Source organism: Manis javanica, chromosome 2 (assembly GCF_040802235.1).
Source record: "Manis javanica isolate MJ-LG chromosome 2, MJ_LKY, whole genome shotgun sequence".
NCBI lineage: Eukaryota > Metazoa > Chordata > Mammalia > Pholidota > Manidae > Manis > Manis javanica.
In genome coordinates this window covers 161,289,373-161,299,475 of record NC_133157.1, presented here as the reverse complement: position 1 = coordinate 161,299,475, position 10,103 = coordinate 161,289,373, and the positions used below count along the sequence as shown (strand labels likewise).

The 10,103-nt window shown below is 35.7% G+C and overlaps 1 protein-coding gene across 18 annotated transcripts in view; it reads left to right on the top strand.

Annotated features, from left to right (window-relative positions):
• STAU2 (staufen double-stranded RNA binding protein 2) overlaps nucleotides 1–10,103 on the top strand; it is a 369,184-nt gene that overhangs the window by 45,490 nt on the left and 313,591 nt on the right. For 12 of the 18 annotated variants that reach the window (XM_073229713.1, XM_073229703.1, XM_073229712.1 and 9 more), the window contains exons 3-4: nucleotides 5,801–5,887; nucleotides 7,116–7,238. The exons of 5 other annotated variants lie outside the window; for them this stretch is intronic. The gene's annotated coding sequence lies outside the window, so the exon portion shown is untranslated. The remainder of the gene's footprint in view (nucleotides 1–5,800; nucleotides 5,888–7,115; nucleotides 7,239–10,103) is intronic. One more of the 18 variants, XM_073229700.1, reaches the window with a different exon arrangement.

The following is a 10,103-nucleotide window of genomic DNA, read 5'->3' as shown; positions in this document are numbered from 1 at the left end:
GGCCAGGGACCCAACAGCTGGACAGAAGCGTCCCGGGACACTTAGCCTAGCACCTGGGAATCCTGGAGAACTCCGGGTGCCCTATCCCCCTGGGCAGCTGGGCAGCTTGGAGGCCCCTCACGGAGATAAACAGCCTCCTGGCCGTTTCCCCTCCCATGTGGCTCCACCATATCAGAGCAGCAGCCTGAAGCAGGCCATACCCACAGCAAACGCGGAGCTAAACACCATAGCGGCTGGGCAAAAATCAGAAGCCCCGTCTGTGCACAGCTGCCCAGCACGAGCCGCTAGAGGTTGCTGTTCTCCAAGGAGAGGAAGGCCACAAACCAACAAGAAGGAACGTTCTCCCAGCCATCACTTGGGCCAGCTCTGCAAACTATCTCTATCGCCATGAAAAGGCAGAAAAATTTGATACACAGCAAAATCACAACCCCTGAGAAGGAAATAGACCTAACCAGTCTTACTGAAAAATAATTCAAAATGAAAATTATAAGCATGCTGACGGAGCTGCAGAGAAATATACAAGAGCTAAGGGATGATGTTTGGAGGGAGATTACAGAAGTGAAACAATCTCTGGAAGGATTTATAAGCAGAATGGATAAGATGCAAGAGGCCATTGATGGAATAGAAACCAGAGAACAGGAACGCATAGAAGCTGATGCCGAGAGAGATAAAAGCATCTCCAGGAATGAAACAGTATTAAGAGAACTGTGTGACCAATCCAAAAGGAATAATATCTGCATTATAGGGGTACCAGAAGAAGAAGAGTGAGAAAAAGGGATAGAAAGTGTCTTTGAAGAAATAATTGCTGAAAACTTCCCCAAACTGGGAGAGGAAATAGTTGCTCAGACTACGGAGGCACACAGAACTCCCGAGAGACAGGACCCAAAGAGGACAACACCAAGACACATAATAATTAAAATGGCAAAGATCAAGGACAGGGACAGAGTACTAAAGGCAGCCAGAGAGGCAAAAAAGGTCACCTACAGAGGAAAACGCATCAGGCTATCATTAGACTTCTCAACAGAAAGCTTACAGGCCAGAAGAGAATGGCATTATATATTTAATGCAATGAAACAGAAGGGCCTTGAACCAAGGATACTGTATCCAGCACGATTATCATTTAAATATGAAGGAGGGATTAAACAATTCCCAGACAAGCAAAAGTTGAGGGAATTTGCCTCCCATAAATTACGTCTACAGGGTATTTTAGAGGGACTGCTCTAGATGGGAGCATTCCTAAAAAGAGTACAGAACAAAACTCCCAACATACGAAGAATGGAGGAGGAAGAATAAGAAGGGGGAGAAATAATCATGAGATTGTGTTTATAATAGCTCAATAAGTGGGTTAAGTTTGACAGTAAGGTAGTAAAGAAGCTAACTTTGAACGTTTGGTAACCACAAACTTAAAGTCTGCAGTGGCAATAAGTACATACCTTTCAATAATCACCCTAAATGTAAATGGACTGACTGCACCAATCAAAAGACACAGAGTAATAGAATGATTAAAAAAGCAAGACCCATCTATGTGATGCTTGCAAGAGACTTGCCTCAAACCCAAAGACATGCACAGATTAAAAGTCAAGGGATAGAAAAAGATATTTCATGCAAACAACAGAGAGAAAAAAGCAGTTGTTGCAATACTAGTATCAGATAAAATAGACTTCAAAACAAAGAGTAACAAGAGATAAAGAAGGACACTACATAATGATGAAGGGCTCAGTCCAACAAGAGGATATAACCATTATAAACATATATGCACCCAATACAGGAGCACCAATATATGTGAAACAAATACTAACAATTAAAGGAGGAAATAGAATGCAATGCATTCATTATGGGAGACTTTAACACACCACTCACTCCAAAGGACAGATCCACCAGACAGAAAATAAGTAAGGACACAGAGGCACTGAACAACACACTAGAACAGATGGACCTAATAGACATCTATAGAACTCTACACCCAAAAGCAAAAGGATACACATTCTTCTCAAGTGCACATGGAATATTCTCCAGAATAGACCACATACTAGGCCACAAAAAGAGCTTCAGTAAATTCCAAAAGATTGAAATCCTACCAACCAACTTTTCAGACCACAAAGGTATAAAACTAGAAATAAATTGTACAAAGAAAGCAAAAAGGCTCACACACACATGGAGGATTAACAGCATGCTCCTAAATAATCAGTGGATCAACGACCAAATTAAAATGGAGATCCAGCTATATATGGAAACAAATGACAACAACAACACAAAGCCCCAACTTCTGTGGGACACAGCAAAAGCAGCCTTAAGAGGAAAGTATATAGCAATCCAGGCATATTTAAAGAAGAAAGAACAATCCCAAATGAATAGTCTAATGTCACAATTATCGAAATTGGAAAAAGAAGAACAAATGAGGCCTAAGGTCAGCAGACGGAGGGATATAATAAAGATCAGAGAAGAAATAAATAAAATTGAGAAGAATAAAACAATAGAAAAAATGAATGAATCCAAGAGCTGATTCTTCGAGAAAACAAACAAAATAGATAAGCCTCTAGTGAGACTTATTAAGAGAAAAAGAGAATTAACACACATCAACAGAAACAAACGAGAAAAGAAAAATCACAACGGACCCCACAGAAATACATAGAATTATTAGAGAATACTTTGAAAACGTATATGCTAACAAGCTAGAAAACCTAGGTGAAATGGACAACTTCCTAGAAGAATACAACCTTCTAAGACTGACCCAGAAAGAAACAGAAAATTAAACAGACCAATTACCAGCAACGAAATTGAGGCAGTAATCAAAAACTACCCAAGAATGAAACCTTCGGGTCATAAGTATTTACCTTGGAATTTTATCAGATATATAGAGAAGACATAAAACCCATTCTCCTTAAAGTTTCCCAAAAAATAGAAAGGAGAGAATACTTCCAAACTCATTCTACGAAGCCTACATACCCTAATCCCAAAACCAGGCAAAGACCCCACCAAAAAAGAAAACTACAGACCAATATCCCTGATGAACTTAGATGCAAAAGTACTTAACAAAATATTAGCAAACTGAATTAAAAAATACATCAAAATGATCATACACCATGACCAAGTGGGATTCATCCCAGGGATGCAAGGATGGTACAACATTCGAAAACCCATCATCATCCCCCACATCAACAAAAAGAAGTACAAAAAGCACATGATCATCTCCATAAATGCTGAAAAAGCATTTGACAAAATTCAACATCCATTCATGATAAAAACTCTTAACTCAATGGACATAGAAGGCAAGTACCTCAACATAATGAAGGCCATATATGATAAACCCACAGCTAACATCATACTGAACAGTGAGAGTCTGAAAGCTTTTCCTCTGATATCGGGAACAAGACAGGGATGCCCACTCTCCCCACTGTTATTCAACATAGTACTGGAGGTCCTAGCAATGGAAATTCGACAAAACAAAGAAATACAAGCAATCCAGATTGGTAAAGAAGAAGTCAAACTGTCCCTATTTGCAGATAACATGATATTGTACATAAAAAACCCTGAAGACTCCACTCCAAAACTACTAGAACTAATATCGGAATTCAGCAAGTTGCAGGATATAAAGTTAAGATGGAGAAATCTGTGACTTTCCTATATACTAACAATGAATTTATAGAGAAATCGGGAAAACAATGCCATTCACAATAGCATCTAAAAGAATAAAATACGTAGGAATAAACCTAAGCAAGGAAGTGAAAGACCTATACCCTGAAAACTTCAAGACACTCTTAAGAGAAATTAAAGAGGACACTTACAAATGGAAACTCATCCCATGCTCCTGGCTAGGAAGAATTAATATTGTCAAAATGGCCATCCTGCCCAAAGGTATATACAGATTTGATGCAATCCCTATCAAATTACCAACAGCATTCTTAAATGAACTGGAGCAAATAGTTCAAAAATTAATATGGAAACATGAAAGACCCCGAATAGCCAAAGCAGTCCTGAGAAGGAAGAATAAATTGGGGGGGGGATCTTGCTCCCCAACTTCAAGCTATACTACAAAGCCACAGTAATCAAGACAATTTGGTACTGGCACAAGAACAGAGCCACATACCAGTGGAACAGAATAGAGACTCCAAACATTAACCCAAACATATATGGTCAATTAATATACGATAAAGGAGCCATGGACATACAATGGGGATGTGAGAGTCTCTTCAACAGATGGTGCTGGCAAAGCTGGACAGCTACATATAAGAGAATGAAACTGGATCACTGTCCAACCCCATACACAAAAGTAAATTCGAAATGTATCAAAGACCTGAATGTACGTCATGAAACCATAAAACTCTTAGAAAAAAACATAGGCAAAAATCTCATAGACATAAACCTGAGTGATTTCTTCATGAACATATCTCCCCGGGCAAGGGAAACAAAAGCAAAAATGAACAAGTGGGACTATATTAAGCTAAAAAGCTTCTGTACAGCAAAGGACACCTTCAATAGAACAAAAAGGTATCCTACAGTATGGGAGAATATATTCATAAATGACAGATACAATGAAGGATTGACATCCAAAATATATAAAGAGCTCACACACCTCAACAAAGCAAAAGCAAATAATCCAATTAAAAAATGGGTAGAGGACCTTAATAGACCTTTCTCTAAATAAGAAATTCAGATGGCCAAGAGACACATGAAAAGATGCTCCACATCACTTGTCATCAGAGAAATGCAAATTAAAACCACGAGATACCACCTCACAGCTGTAAGCATTGCCATCATCAAAAAGGCAAACAACAACAAATATTGGCGAGGTCGTGGAGAAAGGGGAACCCTCCTACACTCTTGGTGGGAATGTAAATTAGTTCTACCATTGTGGAAAGCAGTATAGAGGTTCCTCAGAATGCTCAAAATAGAAATACCGTTTGGCCCAGGAATTCCACTTCTAGGAATTTACCCTAAGAATGCAGCACTCCAGTTTGAAAAAGACAAATGCACCCCTATGTTTATTGCTGCACTATTTACAATAGCCAAGAATATAGAAGTAACTTTAATGTCCATCAGTAGAGGAATGGATAAAGAAGATGTGGTACATGTACACAATGGAATATTACTCAGCCATAAGAAAAAAACAGATCCTACCATTTGCAACGACGTAGATGGAGCTAGAGGGTATTATGCTCACTGAAATATGCCAGGCAGAGAAAGACAAGTACCAAATGATTTCACTCATATGTGGAGTATAAGAACAAAGGAAAACTGAAGAAACAAAACAGCAGCAGAATCACAGAGCCCATGAATGGACTAACATTCAGTAAAAGAAAGGGGACTGGGGAGGATTTGTGGGAAGGGAGGGATAAGGGCAGGGAAAAAGAAAGGGGGCATTATGATTAGCATATATAGTGTGTGGGGGGGCACAGGGATGGCTGTCCAACACAGAGAAGACAAGTAGTGATTTTAGAGCATCTTACTATGCTGATGGACAATGACTGTGAAGGGGTGTTGGGGGGAGACTTGGTAAAAAAAAAAACATTCAGGTAGACAGTTCAGTACAGGATATATCCAGATGGCATGTAAACAAATGAAAAGATTTGCAGCATCGTTGTCTTCAGGCATATGCTAATTAAAACCCAATGAGAAATCGTTACACACCTATTATAATGGCTGAAGTGAAGAAGACTGACTATACTGAATGTTGGTACGGCCAGACTGTGTATTATTGGTGTCTACATCCGATGATGTCTTCATTTGGAAAACTCAGAGATTGTTGGATTGATTTGCCTGCTTTGAGTCAGGTCTTGAACATCGTCTTTCTATTTTTCAGAACCTTGGTGGCCCAGTAAAGACTTCAGAAGGGACAGTAGCAATTAGCATCTAAGACTTTTACACCATAAACCTTTTCCTGATTTTGGTATGGCTTTGTTAATTACTTTTTTAAATATAAAATTTATACATACATATTTGAAAAAGTTAAACAACGTAGTATTTCAGAGTAGAAAGTGAGCACTTCCCCCTCCGTCTGCCCACTTCTCCTTTGAAGCATGTATTTGTTTGATTTAAAGAAAATAAGATCTAAGATTCAGACAGTGGGCTGCTGGAATTTTTCATTAAACATTTGTGGTGTTTTCCCCATGTCAGTACTTAAGCACTGTACCTCATTCTCTTTTCCCACCTGCACAGTCAGTTTATTTAACTAAGCAATTATTGGTGGATAAATATTTAGCTTGTTTATAGTCCTTGCTATTACAGTCTTGCTGTGCAGATTGTTATTGTATATATCTTGTGAGAGTCCTTCTGTAGTATGAATACCTAGATGAAGAATTGCCATTTTTAAGATAGGTGTAATTGAAACTTTGATCAATGTTGTCGGATTTCCCACCAAAAAGTTTGTACCTAGTTATGTTTATTTTCATCAATAGTTTGCATGCATTTTCCCACATTCTTGTCAATAGTTAATACCCATTGTTTCATCTTTATTATTCTAATGGTGTTAATTATATATCTCACTGAAATTTGAGTTTTTCTTTAAACATTTGGGTTTTGAACAAATGTGTTTACTCAAGTTATGAGTTGGTAGTGCATACTTATCTTTTTCTATTAGATTAAACAATTGATTTATATCATTTTATGAATGTCATCAATTTTTCTTTACCTGTTTCCAAGTATTTGTGCTCCAGTTTGTAGACTTTTTAAACATTGTTTATGGTGTTTGTTGCTTTACAAAAGTTTTACATTTTTGTGTTGTTAAATCTGTCTTATCTCATGGCTTCTAGGTTTCTTATCTTACCTAGAAAAGCCTTCTGTGTTATAGGATATAAATATTTATTAGCCAAGTTTTCTTGTATTTCTGTTATGTTTTTATATTTTACATTTTAATACTTTTGTTATTTTTGTGTTTATATGAGATAGAAACTTAAATTTTTTCCTAATTGATAGGCAATTATAATAGAACAGTTTGACTCTTGGGTAGTGATTTTGTTTGGACAACCTCATATAGCCTAATTGAATTTATAAGGTTTTTTGAGTAACAAGCTAGACAGGTAGTTTTATTTCTCCTAGAAGGCAAGAGCCTGTGGAAAGTAAATTCTTTTGCTCTATTGACTCTGTTTTCTTCCTTTTTATTTTACTTGGGGATTAAGATGAATAACTTCCAATAGCAGGGAACGGGGAAAGGGAAGCCAGCAAGGAGACTTAAAAACTGTCCAAGTTATTTTGAGACCAGGGATGGAAGTGGATTCTTCTGTGGAGACTTGCCTTGGCAGGTGAGGTAGACTATGGCTTTATAAGCAATGTCTCTGGCTGCAATTTAACTAATTTAAAAATGTTTCTACTGTGAGTTCTGGCTTAGGAAACATTTGGTGTTCTGGTGGATTGTGGTCACAGCTTTTTCAGCTATTTACCCCTATGCATTCTATATTCTGCAGATGATCTGTGCATTTGCTGAAATGTAATGTGTTTTATGTGCTTTCTTCTGCATGTGTGCTGCAGACTAACTTGGACTGCTTATCTTCCTCCCTTCCTACCTTGGTGAATTCCTACTTACTTTAACCAATCTGATCACCACCTCTTGAAACCTGCCTTTCACACCTCCTTCGCCTAAGGAGTCCTTGTAACAACTTTATTATAATACTTATCCTGTTGTGATTTATTGTATTTGTTCATTGTGTCTGTTTCTTGTACTATACTGTGAGTTCCTTTGGGACAAGGATTTTGCCTGTTGATTGAAAACGGTGAGCTATGTTATTTTGGTATAGTTTAAAGATTCAAATCCCAGCGAGTCTAAGACATTTTATAAAAATACAGAAATAGAATATATCTCAAAAAGTAGAGTATACCTGTGTTTTTAATGTGCAGAGACTGCTGTTATAAATATTTTGCAAGTGTTACTTATCAAAGTTATGGAGAGTTAGTTACATGTAAACAAATTTCATATTGACAAAGGTAGAGTATTTCCTAACACAAATATGAGAAATCTTAATTGTCTTTTATATCACATATGAGAATTTTTTAGTGGAAACAAACTTATGATAAGTCAGCAGAAAAAAAAACAAAAAACATGCTTTGTACAGAATATTAAGGAAATATATTTGCAGGAAGAAAATCAACTTATCCTAACAGAACATATGAACTCTTAATGTAGTAACTTAGACAGCCATGATAAAAAAGTTTGTAAAACCATGTATCATTGTTTTCATATTTGATGATAGTATTTTAGCAGATTGCTTATGATCAGAATAATAATGGATTCTTATTGTTAACAGTGTTTTGCATTCAACCCATACCATCATCCAGTAATATAAAAACAACTATTATTTCTGTTTTACTGTCCAGGAAAGTGAGATTTAAGCACTTTGTCAAGGTCACATAGGTATAGGTATCAGTAAGTGGCAGGGATACCTAAAACAGCCACTTCACCATTATATGACAGTTTCTCTCTCAAAATGGCAAAGTCTTAGACTATGAAATCCATTTTCATAAAGTTTATTTGCATCTAAGTAGGCTTCTATTACAGCCACCAAATGGACTTGAAGCCTATTGCAGAATATCTTTTGTGAGGAAATTGCTAGGTCTCTTGGAAATGTATACCTATACAGCAGTATATGTATTTTTCACTTTTTGCACTTTTGACATTTCTAAAAAGTTACATATGAAGTTTATAGATCTAAATTTTTATAGGGCAATTTGTTTGAGAAATTTGGAGATGCTTATCAAAATTTTGGCTTAAATTTTAAATTATTGCTTTATCACTGAGCTCTGTCAAGTAGTTAATTTAGTAAGATTGCTTATTAAATAGAGGAACAACAATTTAAAGTTTCATTCATTTTTTAAAATAAAAACGTAACTAGGACTAATTCTTATAAAACTTACCAACTTTAACTCTTTGGATTTTGATTATAAAGCTTTATCAAGTGGGATCTTACATGTATTTGCTCACATTTCATATCAAAACTTGAGTTACACATTAAAACATTTTATTGGATTCTTGTTATTTTTATAAAGCAGAAAATCAAAATTAATGGAGTGTAAGTTTAACACCATGTTATTAGCACTTTCCTTATATGAGTTAGATAGGTTTTCTTATGAAACAAGTTTACAGAGCTATAAAATTACCATTTTAACCACATTTTAACGTATATTTAAAACTTACGCTATTAAAATTTTTCATGCTATAAGATTGTCACATTATGCTTGTTAAATGCTTAATATTTTCTGTATCATAACAAATACACAGCATTGTTATGAAAATTATACAGTGCTATAAATGCTTTTTCAGTGTTAGATAAAAGTGACTGATTTTAACAGACTTTAATGTTTTCTCATTTTAAACAAATTACTATTCTTCTATTGCTTTTTGATATTCAGGCAGCTGTGTTAACTGTTGCACTTGAATATTTTATGCTATGGTGTGCAAGGGCCAAAATTCATTGTAGCCCAGTCACCTTGTATTTTATAATGACTAATTTTCTGGTACAATTGATAAGGTGTTTATTTGAATGATACAAATAGAATAAGTAAATTGCAAGTTTGCTCAAACATCTTTTGACTTCCCTCTTTTCTGTGCTGTCCCAAAAAATAATATTGACCATTTTTTTGTTTTTTGTTTTGCAAGCCATTTAGGATGGTTTATTTAATTGAAGAATTAACTGTCAGCTGTATTGGTCCTACAGTTGGTTGCTTAGAGTCTCTTTCCTTTTACTTATGCCTTACTAGGTATTTATGTAGTTTTCTTGTAATTTCCTAATCATAATGATTGTGATCAAGTCATTGTACCAAATTACTGGTTCTGTAAAGAATATTAAAAAGTTACAAGAATAATATTTCTATGTTAAACCTTGCCATAGAAAGTTTGTAGATAAAGTTTTCCAAACCAGCTATTTCCAATTATGTAATATATCCTCTGTTCACTTTTTCTTCCTTTGTTCATTGTTTCTTTAGTTTAATTGAGCAAGAAGTAAATTTTAAGGGTTTTTTGGTGCTGAGTAATGGAAGATGAAGAAGAAATGAAAAAGCTGTTTTATGTGTCCATAAGTGAGATGAAGGAAGAATACAGGATAAAAGAATTTAATATGGTATTAGGAAAATATTCTGAAGCTTTAATAATTGTAGTAGAATTAAAAATACTGTAT